The sequence below is a fragment of the Ascaphus truei genome, chromosome 8, assembly GCF_040206685.1.
Source record: "Ascaphus truei isolate aAscTru1 chromosome 8, aAscTru1.hap1, whole genome shotgun sequence".
Lineage (NCBI taxonomy): Eukaryota > Metazoa > Chordata > Amphibia > Anura > Ascaphidae > Ascaphus > Ascaphus truei.
Genome location: NC_134490.1, coordinates 68486681 through 68509059, shown reverse-complemented (window position 1 = coordinate 68509059; position 22379 = coordinate 68486681). Strand labels below are relative to the sequence as shown.

Genomic DNA, 22379 nt, shown 5'->3' with positions numbered 1-22379 from the left:
GTGGAACAAAGTAGGGGACGCAGCACTGTACATGGAATGTTTGCAGACATGAGTCACTGTCCCGTGGAGCTTACAATATATTGTTAGGTGCCTGGGCACATGGAGATAAAGTGACTTGCCCAAGGTCACAAGGAGCCAACGCTAGGATTTTAATCAGGCTCCCCTACTTCAATATCCATGTTATTGTTTACTCACTGAGAATCAATGAAAACACTGCTAAGATCCATATAAAAGATGAATTACAGGCATACCCCACTTTAAGGACACTCACTTTAAGTACACTCACGAGTAAGTACATTTCGCTCAATAGGCAAACAGCAGCTCACGCATGCGCCTGTCAGCACGTCCTGAACAGCAATACTGACTCCCTACCTGTACCGAAGCTGTGCAAAAGCGGGGAGGCTATAGAGCCTGTTACACATGCGTTATTTACATCAGTTATGCACGTATATGACGATTGCAGTGCAGTACATGCATCGATAAGTGGAAAAAAGGGAGTGCTTCACTTTAAGTACATTTTCGCTTTACATACATGCTCCGGTCCCATTGCGTACGTTAATGCGGGGTGTGCCTGTACTGTATATGTGGATCTAAACCAGTGTTTTTCAACCAGGGTTCCTAGGAACCCATGGATTTCCCGGGACCCAAAAAGGTTCCCTGCAATTTTCTGGTCATTTGAAAATGGTATCAAAAACAGAAGAATTTACAATGCATCTGATCTCAGAAGCGCTATTAGAGAGGGTTGGGGTTCCTTACAATTGCATCTGATCTCAGATGCGCTATTAGAGAGGGTTGGGGTTCCTTACAATACATCTGATCTCAGACACTATTAGAGAGGGTTGGGGTTTCTTACAATGCATCTGATCTCAGAAACGCTATTAGAGAGGGTTGGGGTTCCTTACAATTGCATCTGATCTCAGATGCGCTATTAGAGAGGGTTGGGGTTCCTTACAATACATCTGATCTCAGACACTATTAGAGAGGGTTGGGGTTCCTTACAATTTATCTGATCACTGATGCGCTTTTAGAGATGGTTGGGGTTCCTCAGAATTTCACTTAGGGTTCTTTAACCAAAAAAAGGTTGGAAACCACGGATCTAAACACATGAGGTGACATTTTATTACAATCTTATTTATTGATGTCCTTGCAGTGGTTTCACTGGCATGATATGCAAGCTTTACGTATTGTATGGCATGACATGGAATAACAGTTAGGCCCTTATTCTGTAAGGTGTGATAAGATCAGATGACGTGCCATTGATTTTAATGGTACTTTTCTGCGACAGCACATCCTCTATGCTTATCACACCTTACAGAATAAGTTCATGAGAAAGAAAAGAGGTTTTCTTGGCAACGATGTACCTACGGGGTATATACAAGCTTTATATAATCTCAGTATTGGGACCCTAAACACAGGACTAGGGGTCGTTTACCAAAATCTCCCGACAAAAGCCATAATTATCAATCAAGAAAATACTATTGGTTTTCATGGACAGGTTTCTCCTTAATAAATCTGGTGTATTTACAGCTGACTTTGTGTCACTCTCTCCTTCCCATTCTTCACCTTATGGCCAATAAATAGCTGTAATATTAGAGCTGTCAAATAACTGGGACAGGCTTATGTGAGCCGGCAATGTTTTGGAACTAGATTAGGCGGTTCCTCTAAAAATATGATCAATGATACTTTATTTAAAAGAAAACACGGTTTGGGGGGATTTTAAAGCAGAACCTGTCTAAAATAGAAATTGATTTTTTTTGTACAATATTCCAACCTGGGGGTCCTCCAGAACTGATCCGTGCTATTTTCAGCTCAGAGGAGCCCCCTGGTTACTGACACACGTACCATTTTAGATGTCGGTGCAATTCCTGGTTATTTAAACATGGCCGGCATGGTCATCCAATAGGAAGTCACAACGTCATCCATTGTGGCCTCCAATTGACCTGCGGCTTGGTGGCCATTTTGATTACTTGGGAAAGGAGAACGCAGACATTTAAAACGGTAACTATCGCTGTAAATAGTGCGGTTCAGCTCTAGAGGACCCCTGTTACAAATACTGTAAAAAAATAAATAAAATTTAAAAGAACAGTCTGTATTCCGGCTCTAATAACCTTTCTATGCTGGCTACAATTATTCTCAAAAACTATCTGTGCTTATTATTGTGCAATTATTTTTCACAGGACACACAAAGTGATATTTTCACATATTTGGTTGAAAACTCACTTTAAAATATACAATGTTCTTTGCCCCATGTACAAAAGAAGTGTAGCAGATTGCATTCAAACACACAACCACCACTGTATTATTGGTACTGTATACAGACTTACAACTTCGAGCACAATTTGTATGTTTGTCCCTGATTTAATGGCATAACAATACGTTGCAACTTATAAAGCTACGGTATGTTAGAGTCGCTTGTCGTTCAACCCCTTTCTGGGCCCTTTTTCTGTAGTTCCCTCCTTGGAGCCCCATTGGCGATCTGCTTCCCCAGAGTGCGCATGTGCAGCGTTGTTGCCAATGGGGAGGAGACAGGGGGGTTGTCTGATGTTGATCAGTGTGGCTGCGATCAGGGACAGCTGCTCTGCGGTGCAGTGACAGATACAGCGCAGGGATCCGGGAGAGAAGTGTGGGGTCCGGAGCGGGGTCAGCACTGAAACCCCCCGGGGATTTATAGGATTACCCATGATTTTGGATGAGGGCTCCGCGCCGGGATCTCCTGCAAAGTGAGGATTTTGTTTGTTTATATCACAGCCTGATTCCCACAAATCCCTTATTACTAAAACCCTCCACCCTACAGCATGTGAGCCAGAAACCTTTCAAACCTGTGCTCAGGAGCACGCAGCAGAGTGAAAGTGCACTCACTCCGCTGGGATAGGAAAGGCACAACTTGTATTTCATGTAGGAGGGCAAGAACCTGGCTTTAAATGTAATAGGAAGTGGAGGTAAACTTTAAAACGATGTTATAATGTAGTTTTTCCTGCTGGGGTTAGCGATGCCAATGTCACCCAATTACTATAATGTTTGTATGGTGACTTGTGCGTTAATCTGACAGTATATGGGTTTCTACATCTAATATACATATAGTTACAGTGTATGGGGTTTCTACATCTAATATACATATAGTTACAGTGTATGGGGTTTCTACATCTAATATACATATAGTTACAGTGTATGGGTTTCTACATCTAATATACATATAGTTACAGTGTATGGGGGGTTTACATCTAATATACATATAGTTGCAGTGTATGGGGTTTTACATCTAATATACATATAGTTACAATGTATGGGGTTTCTACATTAATCTGGGAGATCCCTGTTTATTCTATGGGTTCTCCTTTGACTCGTTAAGTGCTGGGCAAGACAGAACCTCACTGGATATCCCCTGTTGTTATTCTGTCCCTGCTGGGTGCTTTGGTGCTTTTGTTGCTTTTCTGTTTGCATGCCATTATTTCTCAGTTTAACCCCTTCAGCACTGTTTTGCAATGAGTTGTCCTCCCCATCACCATTGACATTGATCTGTGTTATAAATGTTGTGTTCTTAGGCTTAGCCACATGAATAGAGGACGGTGACATGTTTAATAATGACTGGAATAAAGTGACACTGCAATAATGCCCTTTTATATGGACATATGATGCTAATGCTACTTGAGTAGCTAGAACTGCAAATTGCACGGTGTTTGGCAAATTACTCCCTTTTAGTGTTGATTTAATAGATATTTGTATCAAGCCATTTATGGAACAAAACAGGAAAAAAGTATTCAGGTTCATTACTACTCTAGTTTTTCACTGAGTGCTCCAACTTATAACTAAAAGATGCATTCGATTCTGTGTCCGTGTGCGTTATGTTATTTCTCTTTAATGTGTATCAAAAACTTTTAAATAGTATAGTTAGTGTTCCTATCCTACAATATACTGCAAATGTTTGTTACATTTAACGCAGAAAGCAGAACATGTTCCAGTGTTTCCAAGCATATTTTTGGACAACGTTTCCTAGTGTTTTTTTCCCCTCTGTTTTTCTCTGATATTCGTTCCAGAATTAGTAGCTGTATATATATTTATTTTCTTAAAAAGCTTCCAGTGAGCATCTTTTATTCTGGATTTCGCCTTGTTAACCCTGTAATTTTGAAAGCACTGCGTTTTCCCCTTGTTCTAACATGCTTCAGTCATATATTATGTTAGAATATTTATCACTTGGCTTTTTAATCACACTTTAATGCCAAATTCTAAAGCTTTTGTTTTCCTTTAATGACAGAGGGTCAGAGGACTCAGATTGATATGACAGATTGATAAGACTCTGTATTTCTCTTGTACACTGAAATATTCTTACAGCTACAGCCAGCTATTATGTATATATGCATATTTTTATTTTTGTAGCGTTACTAAGTACGCAGTCCATTATAATTTTTTAAATCATTACAATACACTCTCCTCACCTTTTTCAGTTTCTTTCATCCCACCACTGCATACCCGGAGTCCTGATGTTTATGGCCAAACTCTTGGTAAAAAATAAATACAAATTCACACCTTTTTTTTTTTTTGTGCCTCCACTCGCTCCCCTCCTTCTAGATCAGTATTTTTCAACTAGGGTTCCTAGGACATCTCTAAAGGGGTCCATGCAATTTTCTGGTCATTTGAAAATTGTACTAAATACAGAAGAATTTACAAAGCATCTGATCTCGGACGCGCTATTAGAGAGGGTTGGGGTTCCTTACAAAGCATCTGATCTCAGAAGCACTATTAGAGAGGGTTGGGGTTCCTTACAATGCATCTGATCTCAGATGCACTATTAGAGAGGGTTGGGGTTCCTTACAATGCATCTGATCTCAGATGCGCTATTACAAAGGGGCCACGCAGAATATCACAATAAAGTTTTATAGGGTTTCTTAAAGAAAAGGTTGGAAACTAATGTTCTAGATTATAAGATCATTGGGACAGGGAACTCCGTCCTAATGTCTGTTTGTCTTAACATATATGTACTCTTATCATACAATGTTATTGTCCTCCCTCCCAGTGTACTACGCTGAGGAAAATGTTGGCCACCATACGAATAAACTATAATAATAATAATACAGGGAATATAATGATACAGGAGAAATAAGTGCATCAAGACATATATGGAACATTGGCAGAAAAGAAACCCTGCCCTGAAGAGCTTACAATTTAATCGGCACACGGGGAAACTACCAAAAACAGTATGAATACATTGGTTAGAGTATATATATGAGTATACTCTAGTTTAGTGAATAGTCATAATTTAGATGTATTTTGAAGTTAGAGGTAAGGTGCTTGGCGGACATTGATAGTATGTGAAAAGAGTTTTAGGCGTAAGGCTGAGTCCCCGCATGCTACTGCAGCGCCCGCTGTGGTGGATGCTGCAGGGACGAGAGCCCTCCCCTCAATGGCGCTGGGCCCGCTGCGAGGGGGGCCGCAGCGCTATGGCGAGAGTTTCTCCTGGAGAGCAGGACTCGCGACGGAGCGCTAGGCCACGCCCCCCGCGGTTCAGCAAATGAGGGCGAACCTGCCCGTGTAGTCATGGCCGCTCCCCTGCCACGCCCCTCCCCGGCCTCTCTTCCTGCAGCTCACTGCAGACCGGGGAATCTGGTGCACGCGCCGCCAGCCTCGCGGGCGCGCGTGCAGCGGTGGCACTGGGGCCTAGCCTTAGGCAGCTGTAGAGACACGTGGAGTAAAGAGAAGACAGGCCTGGAATTTATCAAGCTTCGATGCAAGGTATCGCAGTCTAGTGGTAACTTCCATTGACATGAAAAGAGGTTTCCTCCAATTCGATGCGATACCCCACATCACGGCTTGATGCATCCTGGCCATAGTGCTAAGAAGTCCCATGAAACTGGCCAAACTGAGCAGAGCTAACTAGCACATCATAAACTGGACAAATGGCTGAGCAGAAGTGACTATAAAAAGATTATATGGTGTCTACACTTAAATGAGCAATCCAAGCAATAGTATGTTTTAAAACATGTTTCAAGCAGGGGGATCTCTGGAGGTGGACGGCGTTGATTTCAGTTCCGTGGACCCCCTGCTTCCTGTGTTACTTGCCTTTGTAGGTGCCGCCGGTTGGAGCCCGGCTGGGTTCTCAATATGGTGGTTTAAAAGTCCCATGTCCTGCGGGCCATTAGGAAGCTGTGACATCATCCCTAGTGTCGCGGGAGCTTTAAACCTGCAGAGAGATACCGACGTCCACTACGGGCGTTCCTGGAGGTGAAATCAACGCGGTTCATCTCTGGAGACCCCCTACATCAAGCGTATTAAAACAAAAAAAACCATACTGTCGCTTATGCTGCTGCTTTAAGATTGAGCATAATTTATATTGGAATTCCAACAAAGTTGAAGCTCTCAGCCATGTAACATTTTTGGATGGACCATCGTTGTAGGTCTTTACAGATTAAGCCAGTGGTGCGCAAACTGGGGGGCGGGGCGCTAGATTTTCTGGGGAGGGGGGCGCGTAGCAGTTATAGAGGTCCCGCGCTCTCCCGCCAGGCATTTAAATTAAATGCCGGGGACCTGCGCGAGGCCTCTATAACACACTTACCTTCCCTTCCAGCAACGCGTCGTCCTGGTAACCCGGCGTCAAATAACGCCGCGGGGGTCACGTGACTTCACATTACCATGGCGATGTGACGTCACATGACCCCGCGTCATTTGACACCGGGGTCGGGAGGGGGGGCGCGAGGTGCCGAGGAGAGCTGGCAGGGGTACGCCCTTAGATTGGGCAGCGACCTTGTTATTTCTGTTTAGAGGAAATTGTAAACTGGTTGCAAACTTCCCTCACCAAAATAATCAAGCTGATCTATACAACATCTAAGAGGACGGTAAGAAAATCATGTAGACAGCATAAAGTGGTTTTACAAAATCAATAAAAATATTGATTTGTACTTTTAAGTGGCTTCTTTAGTTACTTATTGCTTCAAAACTTTATTACTTTCTGGAGGTCTCCCGTACTGTCTAAGTAATTTCTTACCACTTCGATTGTAAGCTCTTCAGGGCAGGTACTCCCTTTCCTATTGTTTTGTCTGAAGCGCTTCTTCCCATTGTGTTATATTATTATGTCACGTGTATTGTAAAGCACAATATAAATAAAGATAAACATACAATTGCAATACTAGACTTTTTTTTTTTGCTTCCTAATTTTGAAGTGTTCTGGGGAACAGAGAGAAATAAAAAAACAGTGGATCAAAATTAGAAGTACAGTGTTTGTGAGAAAGTAGTGCAAATGCAGTTGGTGTTAGTCTGTGTACGGTTTTGTGACGGTGTCCATGCTTACAGGAATTAATGGCACATTCTTTTTGTGTGTGGGTTTTACAGTAGGGTTCTGTAATGAGGCAGCTAGGTGCACACTGTAAGAGCCACTAATTTGTCTTCTCCCCTTAAATAGTTTGCATGTTGCAGGTGCTGACCTTCAACATACAGGTGACATAACTGATGGTAATAGTATTTATGTGAGATTGAAACAACAATAATTATAATGCAGCGTGTTGTTTTCATTGGGAAGGCTCATTTGTGAATAGCCTTCATTGAACAAGATAATAAAAAATGCACAAATGCGCACCAGGGATTAATGGAAGGTAATTTATTAAAAATACACAAAAACTGAGGGGATCCAACCCCACCTCAGAACAGCTGTGCAGCTGAACGGCTAAGTACTACCAAGGAGAACACCTAATGGTGACTAAACCCTAAGCTGCACAGTATACAAATACAGTAAAATTTATATAAAAAACATGAAAGAAAAAAACAAACATGAAAACAACCTATCAACAGATTTGTTTAGAAACCGCCATAGGGTTGGGCACTGGCAAGGGGAAACGGACACTCACACTGAGACAGTCAGCAGACTCGCGGTGGCTGCACAGGATCCAGATCTCGGCACCGCAGAGATGGATAAAACCGCTGCTGTCTCCTGCAGGCTCCGTCTCAGCTTACCAGCATACACGCGCAGGATGACCTGTCGTGACCTCTACGCGTTTCGTACCAAGTACTTCGTCAGGAGGTACTTTATTGAAGATACTTTAACACTCTGCATGCATTACATTTTCAGTTTGCTTAGGGTGTGACTGGCAGCAATACATTTGTATTGGAACACCACATTTTCATCTAATTATATAACCTGCTACCTAAAGCAGGGGTGCACAAACTTGGAGCCGAGCAGTGGGGAAGGGCGGGAGCAGGCAGGGGGGTGCAGGGAGAAAACTTTGCGCCCCTGATCTAAAGCATCGCTAATAAGAGGGATATAGGTGTGATATACAAATAAGGTGAAGAAGATGCAAACACGCGGTGGTTCACTACTGAATAAAGATTGAGAGGTGGACTCCAAAAAGTCAAAAGATACACATTTTCTTTGCCCATAGTTAAAAATAAAGGCATAAAGAACCTCCTACGCATTTCGCGACCTCAACCGCTTTATCACGGAGTGATCTCCAAATACCCTAAGAGCCAAGTCTTCCATAATCAACACTCACATTTGAATTGAAGTAAGAGCTGCCAAACATTTTCTGTATAATAATTGAAATATTTAAGTGAAAACAAAACGGATGTAAAAAAAAAACAAAAAACTTAATAACAAATATCATACATTTTACTATGCTTTTGAGTGACAGTATTCATATGGTCTAATAGTTGAGACTGGAAGTTTTGCCCTGGACGAGCTGTTGAAGGCCACAGCTGTGTTTTGAGCATAGGGTGGAGAAGGCCGATGGATTTAATCAATATGGCACAGATTATTATTTCTTTATACTAATTTCTCTTGGGAAATGTAATAAGCATGTTTGTGTTGATTTATTTGGGAGGAAGGCCTCTATATTTTCAGTGTGAGACAAAAGGAAGAGATTTTTGTTTCTTTTCTCGGCTTCTTACTTAAAAGTGAAGCGATTTAAGCAGGGAAACTACTTTCCTACATTATCCCGTATACAAAAGGCACGGCAAGAAGTAAACATAAGTGTGTGTGTGTGTGTGTGTGTGTGTGTTATCTTGAAATATTTGAACACTTTAGCATTTTGCCTGCTAATCGTGTGCCTCTTGCAAAGTAAAAGGGGCACTTGTTGTTCTGTCTAAAATGAAAGAAAATAATAATTATGCAAGAGAATGTGGCAGGATTTGGCCTCTCACAGAGAATATACATACACTGTAGTCACTGTGATCTATATTTGGCTACCCTTATGATACTGTGTGTCCATTTTTATCACACAATTGGCTTCTCTAGAGCAGGGATGCGCAAACTTTCCCCCCTGCGCCCTTCTCTGTGCCTGCTCTCCTCCCCTTCTTACGCCCCCCCCCCCCTCCTTACCTTGTCTTCGGTGTCGAATGACGCCCCCACGGGGTAGGGGGGGGTAACATGACATGTTGCCATGGCAACGTTATGTCACGTGACCTCGCGGCGTCATTTGATGCCGTGTTGCCGAAGGTAAGGGAAGTTGCAGAGGCCTCACGTGATCCCCATGCATTTCATTTAAATGCCTTTGGGGAAGAGTGCGGGGCCCCTGCAACCGCCTGGCCCCCCAGTTTGCACAGGTTATAAATTACAGTACTGTCTAAGATCTTGTAGGGCAGGAGTGGCCTACTACAGTCCTTGAGGGTCGCCAACAGGTCAGGTTTTAAGGATATCCCTGCTTCAGCACAGGTGGCTCAGTCAACAACTGAGCCGCTGATTGAACCACCTGTGCTGAAGCAGGGATATCCTTAAAACCTGATCTGTTGGTGGCCGTTAAGGACTGTAGTTGGCCACTTTCATTGTATGGCTTTTTCCTGCTACGCTGTACCGGCTTTGTCATAGATCTTCCATATGTAATTACTTTTGTCATCCTAAAATTGTAAATGTCTAATTATGTTAATAATATACATAATGTTAATATTGTAACTAGTTGTTTGCCTTTTACTGTACTAGAACACAATTAATTAATATTAATCATAACATCCTTTTGAATGTCCAATAATTTTTGCTACAAATTGTTCTTTTATTTCAAAATTTTCTAACATGCTGCTCACCAAGAAACTCGGTGCTACCCAGGACCTTTCTCAAGACGGTGTGACCGGAACGTCGACCGTACTTTATTAAATCACCAGCAAAAGTCCACATGAGTGCTTTCTCTCTTCTTCTATGGCAATGTAGCCAGGAAAAAGCGGTTTGGTACGTGCAGCGAGTTTCACAAGACAGCTGAAATGTGGATTAAACCGTGGTAATTATATGAAGGGAATATCAAAATGAATTGGGGTTCGTGTCCCCCAATCACTGCTGTTCCGTGTCATGCCTGCAAGACTTCTCCCGTGCTGCCGCCTCTCTCTGGAATTCCATACCACGCACCATCAGACTCTCCCCAGTTTTCTGATGTTTAAAAACTCCCTGAATACTCACCATTTCTAGGAAGCCTACTCGCCGTACCTCTAACATCCAACTCCCATCTCCCTCCAACCTCATTGGTCCAGCCACACAGCAGGTCCCAATCTCCACCCTATGTAGCATCAAACCTGCCTCCCAAAACCTTAATGGATTCAGCTGTCAGACTTGGCCATATTCCAACCTGTTCCACACCTTGTCCTACAATGAGCCTACAATGATCTGCCACCTTACCTTCTTGTTTCAACACTGTCCGTCGTTCCCTGTACGCTCTCATGAGCAGGGGCCTCATTACCTCTTTGTATCTGTTTGTGCTTTTTTGTCCTCACTTGTATGTAACTGTTGATGTAAAATACATAACTCTGCACCCCATTGTACCGCGCTGCGGATAATGTTGGCGCTTTACAAATAAACGATAATAATGTGAGTTAATATCACCCCAACAATTAGTGGACTATGTAATTCAATCCAATCCTGAAGACAGAATGGGGGCATGTAGCAAAGACGATTCTAATTACTGTAAGAGGAAGCTCGGAAACATCACTTCGAACATGAAATGTTTCAAATTAGCCGTGTCTGTGACCTATTGATTAAAAAGAAAACCAAGGGAAAATGAACAGCTGCTTTATTTCTGAGACATCTACAGAGTTACATCAGTGACGTGGCTACCGACCGAAATACCCGGGGGCCCCAGCTTGAGGGGGGGTGGGAGGGGAGCGAGTTGGGAACCTACCTCTCGACTCGTGATGAATCATCACGTAAAACATAGCATAAAATACTTTCTGATAATTAAACAATACAATATGTACTCGCACACAAACAATGTGATAATCGCTGCAGGGGGCTGCTCGTACTCCTTTCACCTCCTCTGTATCACTGACGGTCCTGGTCATGGATTCTGCGGCTTGCTTTCACTCCTCCTCACGCTTTGGTATGTCTGTTGAGCAGTGGCGAGTGGTATCCCACGGGGACCCGGAAATGGTTCAAACGAACCCAGGTGCAGGGGAGGATAGGAGACAGCTGCTGCGCTCTCTCTTACAGCCAACTGGGTTCCAAGAGAAGACGTGAGAGAGCACCAGCTCTGTGTCCTTTCCTGCCCTGAACTGCAGCCGGGTTCGTTTGAACCATTTCCAGGTCCCCGCGGTCACGTGGGATGCCGCTCTGCCGCTCTGCCGCTCTGCCGCTCTGCCGCTCTGCCGCTCTGCCGCTGTTGCTTAACAGACTTACCGAAATGTGCACCTCCTACAGCGAGCTCCTGGAAGGTCTCCTTTCTGCCAGCAAGCACCACTCGAGGCACAGTGAGTCTGAGCAGGAGGTAAAGAAGCAACCGGCAGAATCCGTGACCCTTGCCATCAGCGATCTGGAGGAGGTGAAAGGAGTACGAGCAGCTCCCTGCACGGAGTCTAAGATGCCAAAATACAGGTGGTTATTACATTTTTCTTTGTAAGTGCATATTTTGCACCTTCTTTTGTTTTTTGAGGATATATGTGCAACACCCGTATCCCACCCGGCTGCCAGAGATGGGGTGTACAGATATATGTGTCTTTGATCTATTCTGACAGGGTTTAGACCTGTTCCATTAGAGTGTTAGCTCAGTGGGTTACCTTTTCTTCTCGGGGTGCTTTCTTCATGGGTTGAGGCCAAGGCTGTTAGGAGTGAGATAAGGTAGAACAGGGCGCCAGGAACTTTTCAATGGTGACTTTATTAGGTGCACAACATCTCTGCATCATACACCAGACAGGGGTTCAGTGCGGGCAATAGGTGAATTACACCCTCAAGCATTCTTCGTTCTGAAGCCTGTATATGGGCAGGGGTTACCTCCTCACCCTTCTGTGCAAGAATAGCTTCTCCTGGTGTGCAATTCTAGGTCCCTGCACTAACAGAACTTGTCCCTATCTAGAAAACAACAAAGGTTGAACTGTGCCTTACCCCAGGGGTGCGCAAACTTCCTGCGCTGTGCCCTCGGTCGCGCCCCCTTTGCCTCCAATGAAGCGTCAAATGACGCTGCAGGGTCATTTGGCATTACGTCTCCATGGTAACGGGACTGATTACGGGAGACTCGTGGACTGAAGCCGGCAAGTAAATTTAGAGGCCTCGCGTTCTCAATGCGTGGCCTCTGTAACCACCGCGCCCCCAATAAAATCTCATGCCCCCCCCAGTTTGCGCACCGATGCATGACCTGGAGACCAACCCCTTGTTGGGTCTGAAGCTGGGGCTTGTAATAAGTGAATCCCTCTCTGTAGGGATTCCTGGCACGGTTGCCACCTCTCCGGGTTTGACCTGGAGACTCCAGGTTTCGGGCACTTGGCTACGGGTTTAGCCCGTCAATCTCCGTGCGGCGGCGTCTCTGGCATTCTCCGATTATTGTCCTGCAATTCCTCCTCAAACTGCAGTGAACATGGCTGCGCGGCGTCAAATGACACCATGACAACGGGACACCGCTTGGGGTCATGTCGTCACGTACTGTCCGATTGTCACGGCAGCCATGTTCACTGCAGTTGGGGGGAGAGTTGCAACAGGATGCCGGAAGACGCCGCCGCGCCAAGTAAGGGAATTAAAAATAAATGAATAAATCTTCGGGTTGGCCACCATTAGGATTCATGCAAAAGTTAACGGAGTATTTGAAATCTACATTATGATTGTTCAAATTAAATAGAATCAGAAGGGCCCACTTAATATTGTGCCCGGGGGCTCCCTACGGTGTAGTTATGCCACTGTAATATGTACGCACACGGTATTGGGGTACACTTAACTGGTATAAATGAGACTTCCAGAGAGGGTTCTGCTATCGGAGTACCTAGAAAATGCTGCACAAAAACAACAAAGTGATGATAGGCACAACAAAAATGTGTATAAAATATCTTTTATTGATCCAGCATTTTGGCTCTTGATAAAGGTTCCAGAGGGGGCGCCGAAACTTTGGGCCGATTTTAAAATACATTTTTTAAACATTTGTGTGTGTGTATATAATATTTCTGAATATGAAGGCAAGTAGAGAGAGAGCATGTGTGTTTGTGTGTGTCAAAAATAGGAGGTTATGGAGGGAGGAGAAGGAGCGCCTGTACATCAGCAGGGAGGAGTATCAGTAGTGCATCTTTGTTGGTTCCGCTGATCAGACCAGTTTTTCAGTGCATTCAATAAATATAATCCGGTTAAGCAATGTGTACTGATCATTGGGTGTATACCACTTTGTTACCATATGCATAATGTTTAATTCATAGCATGATGCAGACCTATGAACTCCCGCTGCTTTTTTGGCTCTCACTGATTTGAAGTTACTCTGATTTTTAGAATCTGCATTCTCATAGGCTTCACTGATGATAAAAAAATCAGAACTATTCATTTCATTTTGGTAGAAAACATCCAAATCTCCGTCATTCGGGTTCAGCTTCAGCACAGGTGGCTCCAACTGAGCCAGTGATTAAGCCATCTGTGCTGAAGAAGGGATATCCCGAAAACCTGATCTGGTAGGGATAGTCCTGTGAGCTGGAGTTTAGAACCTCTTGGCTAATGTATTATATGAGTACGACCAAACTTGGCTCTAACCGGAGTGCAAGACTATCAGTCAGGGGAGACGGGGGTTCTGCTGTTCCTCTGTTCCCTCCTGATTAAAGTGTTACACATTTATGTTTTGTTTTGTTCAAAGTTGCAGACGTGGAGGATTGTGCCAGCACTACATTATATTTCAGCAGTAAATAAAAATACCACTTGTGAGCACATTATTTGTATGTCTTTATTTATATTGAATATCTCACGCAGGTCTACCTACAACCCTGCCTTTCCTCATTAGCGCTTAGCAAACAGTGCTTCCACTGCAGCCAGGGATTCTGGGTAATGCCATGCAAATGAGCACTCACAGTGAGTCACTCTGTACTTCTCATCCAATTTAACATGGGATCCCTTTAAGCTTATTATATTTGAGCAAACTGTACAAAAAAAGACTTTGGGTCGTACCAAGTCTTAACAAAATAATGGGGCACGTTTAAACAGCAGGAATTCAAGGACATCAGAGTTCGTTTCCTGCTGATGTTACATGAGTAAAAATGAGCTATAAAGAGACATTGCCTAACAGTCTGGTTTAATTAAACGGATATAAATAGCCGAGAAACATCAAATAGTTTTGATATCGATAATTTGGGAAGTAAACTTAAGCTATTGTGTTCTAAGCCATAAAGACCCTCGAGGGAGCAAATCATTTCAAAGGGTTTGTGTTTTGGGCATGCTTTCGCTTATAAAACCGGTGTCCTTTTAATCTCCAGCCAGCTTTCCTGAATGCAGAAAACATGATAGTTGGCACCTGTGTAACACAAGGGAAGCAGCAAGCATGGAAAGCAACAGTTCCTGCAGCATGTGTGACTAAAGCACATTACCGCTTCTTTGGCTAAAAGAGTTTTGACCAGTCTGTTTTCTGGGTACATAAAACTATTAAAGGACACACCGTTGGTAAATTTGAGTGTGATTTGAGTCATATATGGAAACAAAAATAATACATGTGTATGTTTCAATTTAATTTCTATGGTAATCAGCAGAAACCGCAAATAAAAAAATCGGTGCTAACTTCTTTGAGTAGACTTTAAAGGTAGGCGGATTTTTGATTCTAAAAAAACAAACAATTTTGTTTCTTAAATTTAGTCGAACTTTTTTGAACTTCCAATTTTTCAGACATTTGCAGGTTTTGTTGTTTGACCAGTTTATGTTTTAAAAAAAGTGTGTGTGTGTGTGTGTGTGTGTGTGTGACCCCCCCGTCCCTTCTAAGGGGTTAGTAGCAGGTTAGTGTATGCTGTGCCCCAGATACCCCTGCTTCAGCACAGATGGCTGTCTTCAACTGAGCCACTGATTGAGCCACTTGTGCTGAAGCAGGGATATCCTGAAAACCTGACCTGTTGGTGGCCCTTGAGGACTGGAGTTGGCAGTATATAGCATTTGTATGTCCTTTAGTCAGCTGTTGTTAGTTGTGTCTATATAGGTCGAAATGAGATATAGCCGTGGTAACTTTTACTAGCCTTGCAGACATTATAATGATCGTTTAATGCGGGAAATTATATGAAGGTCTATACATGAGTGACCAACTGTGAATCCCAATCTACCCATATATCTCATGTATGTACAGAGTGTTACACTTGGCAGTACGCCATTATCATAGGAGTGATTAATAGTGAGTAACATAATAGAGATTGTATTAATGCATATGCCTAAAAAACACTGTTTCAGCCAGAAATATTGTGTTTTTTTCTTTCTCCGGAGTATATTGTCTGTTCTATTTGCTGAATATGTCCAGAGATGATTGGAAGCCTGTAGAGCTTACTGTATGTGCATGCTTAGTGGGTGAGCTCTATGAGTGGGATAATGAGTAGAGATGGGCACTTTTTTTTTTTTTTTTTTTTTCGCATTTGGATCCGGCGTGGATCAGCCGGTTCCTTTGGTTTGTGGATTTCTGTGAATCAGTCTCAAAAATGGCGATTCACCTTTTTTGACGTCTGCAGATTGCGGAATCCAAGGATTGCGGAATCCAAGGATGGACTGTTAAAATCCACCGGCGGTTTGTATCCAATGGCGGTTTTGGATTAATCTGTGGGGATTGAAACTGTAACAATCTGTCGGCGGATTTTATGTCACGGAACGGATTTTGAATAGGAAATTCGAGAAACTTAATTGGACTGGTCCGCCCATCTCTAATAATGAGTAGAATTAGTTCTCTCCAAACCTGTGAATAGTTAAAAAAAATTATTATTATTTTTTTTAAAGTATTTTGTCTTCTGTTCTGCACGTGGGGGTATATCCTCACAAGTCCGTTAAATAGTTAACGTGTCACTAAGCACTAACATGGATCTTTCAAGCTCACTAATGATGTGTTACGTTCTGTTTTCTGCCATTACGAGCCTTTGTATTACTAGAATGGACGTTAATGATACTATATGCAAAGGAAGCATTCCCTCTAACATCGCAAATCCACAGAGCTCCCTTATAGTTAACGCAGGGATTTAACTTGATGTTAGTTAGGTCAGAGCTAAACTTGGCATTACTCGCGTCCAGACCCTGAAATATGTTTTTTTACGGGGTCTAGATAAGTGTAAGACCAATGTTGGGTATAATTTAACTATTGCTTTGTTATTTACAGGGTTCTTTTCCTCTTCTGTCGTCTCTTTTTTTAAGCCCCACAGGACCTCCTGGATCTAACAAGGTGAAAAAAGTCATATTGGGAGAAAATCTTTTTGTCACTTGCCTAGATTCCCAAGGCGCTAGCACTGAAATGTAAACTGGGTTGTCCCATTGAAGAGAGAAGGCTTTTATCAGCAGAGAAGTGCAACTGTGTTTACTTAATAAATCCTTGAGCGATTTGTTTTTGCTGATAGAAACAGTTTTGACAAATCTTGTTAAATTTGCAATAACATTTGTGAAAATCTCAAAAAAAAGAGCAAATACTGTTTGTTCTTTTTTTTTTTTTGCGGCACCGCTTGACACACACACACACACACACACACACACACACACACACACACACACACACACACACACACACACACACACACACCACCCCCCCCCCCCCCGGTTTAAGGACACTCACTTTAAGTACACTAGCGAGTAAGGACATATCGCCCAATAGGCAAATTGCCAGCTGACGCATGCGCCTGTCAGCATGTCCTGAACAGCAATACCAGCTCCCCCTACCTGTACCGAAGCTATGCGCAAGCGGGGAGACTATAGAGCCTGTTACAAATGCGTTATTTACATCAGTCATGCACGTATATGACGATTGCAGTACAGTACATGCATCAATAAGTGAGAAAAGGGAGTGCTTCACTTTAACTACATTTTCGCTTTACATACATGCTCTGGTCCCATTGCGTACGTTAATGCGGGTATGCCGGTATACATATACACACATACACATACATATACACGTACGTACATACATACATACATACGTACGTACATACATACATACATACGTACATACACACTCTGTTTGGAAAGTTATAAAATATTGAGCGAACTTGACACAGACAAAACATTTCTGGGTGAATTTCAATCACTGTATAAGGTAGGGGCTCTGAATTGGTATTTCCCAAATGCCGATGTTTTCAGGGAGCTCAAATGTCTGATATTCTCTGTATTTGTGAATACGCGAATGTCTCGCACATCTGTTTTTGCACATCGGTTTACCAGAAGAACACTCCCTCTCCCTGAACAACCTATAAAAGTAGTTTTCACCATACAGATATAACTCAATGTTCTTGCAGAAATCAATTAATGAAATGTAGCAGTTTACCTCCTGTTTTCAGTTATAATTTTATTTCCATGTAAAAATGATCGATGTGGCAAACTGAGCTACGCTGGGGGAAACAGCCAGACGTCCTGCCTTAGTCCCAGGAACAGTAAATGATGCTCCATCTGTATATTATACATAGGGATTCTGGTTTTAGGTTTTAACCGAAAAACACAGAGAACACCGCCGACTGATCATCTTGTACTTTGATTAAAACCGATCAACCCCAAAAATTAACCCATCCTTTCCTATTAAATTCTACCTCTTGTGACATCCTGTCCAGAGGTAGGCGATAAAGGCATCACGGGGGGGGAGGGGAGGGGGGGGGGGTGGTTTGTGGTATGGACATGGAAAAAAAAAAGTGGATCAATAAACACCAAATTTAAATACATGTTATTTTTTTTGCCATTAACACTGATTTAAAAAAAAGATGCAAACACCTCCAAAAATAAATAAAGAAACAGCAATTTTACATTAAAACTAAGCACTGGGACCCCTACTGAATATTTCCACATCCACAAGGACATTTATATGACCAGAGAATAAGCCCTCATCCTGCTTAGGGAGATTTTTTTGTTTAACAAATGTCCAGGTTCCATTTCAGAGACTTGTTAAGTTATGAGACGTCAGACATGTAATATTTTATTTATTTATAAAAATGTTTTACCAGGAAGAAAGACATTGAGAGTTACCTCTCGTTTTCAAGTATGTCCTGGGCACAGAGTTATGATAACAATTGCATGGTTACATTAACTGAACAGAGGTTATACATTATATTTACAGACTTGTACCGGTACTCAAAAACCTACCATATCTGTAATAATTATAGAAAGAAAGAAAAATACAATTTCCCTCCTAATGGGTAAATTCGTTACCCACGTGGTCCATTTTGGATCACTTGCTTGAAACGTCTTAAATGCTCTCACCGAAACCAGGTTAAAAAAGCAAATGGAACGGCAACAATTCCAAGGTTTCGGTGGTCATGGTAGGTTCCTGAACCAATGTGTACAAGCTTTTATTAAAAGAAACCGTACACGGTGAGCGATAGCATTGCAGATGTTAGGTTGCTGGGTATGAGTGGGGGGCTTATAGGATCCCTCAGTAATTTACAATATAAGGGCTATGTATAAAGGTTTGCAATGGCTAGGGTTGCCAGGTGTCCGGTATTGAACCCAGGCCGGTATTTGGTTACTCTGTCTGGTAAAAAATTAGAGATCATACCGGACATTTATGTGTCCGGTATTATGCCTCCGGAGTTAGTAACCAATCGCGGGATTTCCCCGAGGCTGCGGCCAGGATGACGCCGAGTGGGCGTGCTCGCCGCTATGAAACACATTGCGGCAATGTGTGTGGCCAGCGTGAGAGAGGCCTGCGCATGCCCGTGAGCACATGGCGCTCGCTGGCGCTTCACGTGAGCGGTTCGCCCAATGAGAGCCTCATAGGCTGAACCAGCTCACGTGCGCTGACGTCATGTGACAGCCGCCTGAAAATACAACATTTGTTGTATTTTCAAAACGCTGCCGCATCAACGCGCCTCTTCGCCGGCAGGCACTGGGATAATTTGCATAGCCCATTACAGAAAGAGTGCTTACCGGGGGCGCGCACGCACAGTGATGCCGGCACCATAATCTCAGCCTAAGGCTGGGGCCATGGTGCCACAGACCGTGCAGACGCGTCCACACGCTGAGTGAACAGACTGCCTTAAGGCAGTGTTCGCGTCCATGCGGCGTGTCGGCGGAAGCGGGAAGGGGTGCACGTTGTGCATGAAATCACTTCAAACTGATTTCTTGGCGCGACAGGCCAGTCATGTGAGCGGTTCGTCCAATAAGGGCGAACCAGCTTCGTGACGCCCCCCACGTCACCTGGACCATGGCCAGGGAAAGCACCTGCTTACCTCACAGCCTCCGCGCGGGCGACGACACCATGGCTCAGGCCCTAGAAGGGAGAGGGGGGGGCACACAGAGAGGGGGGCACATAGAGGGGGGCACATAGAGGGGGGCACATCGAGGGGGGCACAGACACATTAGGGCAGCAACATTTTTTGGGCAGCAAATTTTCATATAAAATAAAAATTCCCATATACAGAGTCCCCGCTGTCTTCCCCACTGATTGCTGAGGTAGACTCTCTGTAAAGGTCTCTTACCTTCTCCTTCACACCACCCTCTGCATCATTTGATACCACAACGCTGCAGGAGGAGGCAGCCCGGGCAGCAAAAAGGTAAGTGCCTAAGTGCAAAATGTTAAGTGTGCCACTGCAGTAAGGTAACTATAATTTATCAAGATCTTTATGCACAATATGTATCAGCGGCTTATTTTGGGGAGTTGTATTAGGAAGCGGAAGGAGACACCTTAAAAGGATGTGCCCTATATTCTGCTTCTCTCCCCACTATTTGTATCCCTGTATTATGCATCAAAATTGTTTCCCAAGTCTGACTTGACGTAATCTCATTTTACTGCTTCAAATATAAGACACCAGTTTAATAATCTATTTACAAGCAAAAACTATTTTCATTGTTTGTGTATCGTGATGTCCTTTCTGGGAGCCATACATACTTCATTGTCATCTGAGTTTTTTCACTTCTGTATAAATATTCGGTCAATTAAAAATAGCGTGGTGAAAAGAGTGATTTTAGTCGAAAAAAGTTACCATTGGACAAATAGTGTCGGCGCAATTTACCTAATTCAGAGGTTCTCAACTCCAGTCCTCAAACCCACCCACAGATCATGTCTTCAGGATATCCCTGCTTGAGCACAGGTGGCTCAGGCTTCGACTGAGCCACTGATTGAGCCACCTGTGCTGAAACAGGGATATCCCGAACACCTGACTTGTTGGGGAGTTTTGAGGACTGTAGTTGAGATCTGCTGCCATTACTAGCTTAATGTCTTATTTCTGAGACCAGATGTGAATTTTTGGTGCGAGGAAGTTTGGCTGTGACTAAATATACCTTTCAAATTGTCTCGCTGACTGTGATCTAAGTTAGGCGGAGGAATGAAGTAATAGAGAGAGAGAAGCCCTAGGCGTGGCTGTCTAGTAACATCATGGGATAAACGCAAAGAGACCTTTTGTCCGTCATCTACACTCCCACTTCTGTGCTTAATGCAGAACAAAAATAGGCTGCACACATTAACAGAAGAAAATAAACAAAGGGAAGCGCCTTTGGGCAGAGACAGAAATAGCTCCAGTCAGAAAAACGAATGCTGATGCAGAGGGTTATTTGTATACAAAGCAGCTGGGGCTTCTTCCCTTATTAGGCACATTTGGGGCCTCAGTTGGACTTCAGGTAATGTGAAGTGACACTTTAACTGTGGTGGATTTAATGTACCTGAAAGATAAAGCCCATTTGACAGGGAGCCTACGTTGGTTAAATATTTAACCTAAAAAAAAGGTCATTGAGTTCTAGGTTGTATAGCCATACAAAAAAACAAATTAACTGTGCAATGAAGATGTCCACTATCTATCCATCTTGAACTAGGAGACTCCACAGCTAATGGGGATTATTTATTAAATTGCAATAGTGCTGATCAGGGCGTTATCGCATGAAAATCTCCCATTGATGTCAGACGTTTCCGTGTGGTAGTGCCTCTGGCAGCTTAATGAATAACCCCTAATGAGTGTGTACATTTACTGAATGTTGTATTAAAGATAATGTCCCATACAGCACCAGACTGAACTAATGGGATTAATGGGACAGATCGTGGCTTTTGATGCATTGAAGGTACAATCCAACAGTCAGTTGAATTTCTTAGGAGCCTCTGAATGGGGGAGTCTTTGTCAATCAAGTAGTTTATTTGCCCTTATCCCACCCCGTCCTTATCAGAAAACCAATAAAGATAAGGGGCGGTGGGTAGGGAGGATTCTGCCTGTACAAGCACTTGCTGATCACACAGTGACATCTCACAAAAGGGAGAAGCGGCAGCTTTCCTCTGGCTGCCGCTTCTCCCTTTTGTGGGATGTCACGGTGTGATCAGCAAGTGCTTGTACAGGCAGAATCCTCCCTCCCCACCTCCCCTTATCTTAATTGGTCAAAGAGTTGACAAAGCGCTGTATGAGCGCGAAACGCGTTAGAGGAACACTTTGCCCACACCTGTTTGTTGATGTGTGTCCTGTCGATGGATTAAACCTTGTTTTACGGCATATTATCGTTTGGTCCCCGCTTTTTGCTGCTGTGCTTTTCTGGTTCCCTGCGTCCACCTGGATCAACAAGGAACTTTGTATCTACATTTACCTCTACAGGAGATGCACGCCACACAGAGCCTGTCTGATGGTCATAGATTGTGAGTACAACCTTTCCAATATCAAGATATATATATATATATCACTTTGGCTTCCTTGGATTGCAAGATATGGTTCATGTTTACCTTTGAACTGGGAGGTTCATACTACCAACTGCTACTCATTCAGTTGTCCACTTGTGTTATAGGGGTACAGCAGTTGCTGTCACAACCATCAAGATTATCGGATGACCATTAAATACTCACATATTAACTTTGACTATCTAGCTCTTATTTCATTCAAGATTATATGTAACTTTATTGATTTTTGCTCGGCTATTGTTAGAGCACTAGTGGAGACTCAGTGGTGTCTTATTCAATGTTACATATTATTCATGTTGGTGTCATGAGCTCAATGTGGTGTTCCGTGGGACAGGAGCTGAAGTAGGAAGTGCTCCTGCTTATCATCTCATTGGCTTCTGTCAGTGTTATATAATGTTTGATCCCCAGAGGTCCCTTCAGGAAGAAAGATTACGCGGCCCTGTCCAGCCTTCC

At 43.3% G+C, this 22379-nt stretch overlaps 1 protein-coding gene across 3 annotated transcripts in view; it reads left to right on the top strand.

Annotated features, from left to right (window-relative positions):
- The first annotated feature begins 2519 nt into the window (after positions 1–2519).
- LZTS2 (leucine zipper tumor suppressor 2) overlaps positions 2520–22379 on the top strand; it is a 123094-nt gene continuing 103234 nt past the window's right edge. For all 3 annotated transcript variants that reach the window (XM_075612458.1, XM_075612459.1, XM_075612462.1), the window contains exon 1: positions 2520–2720. The gene's annotated coding sequence lies outside the window, so the exon portion shown is untranslated. The remainder of the gene's footprint in view (positions 2721–22379) is intronic.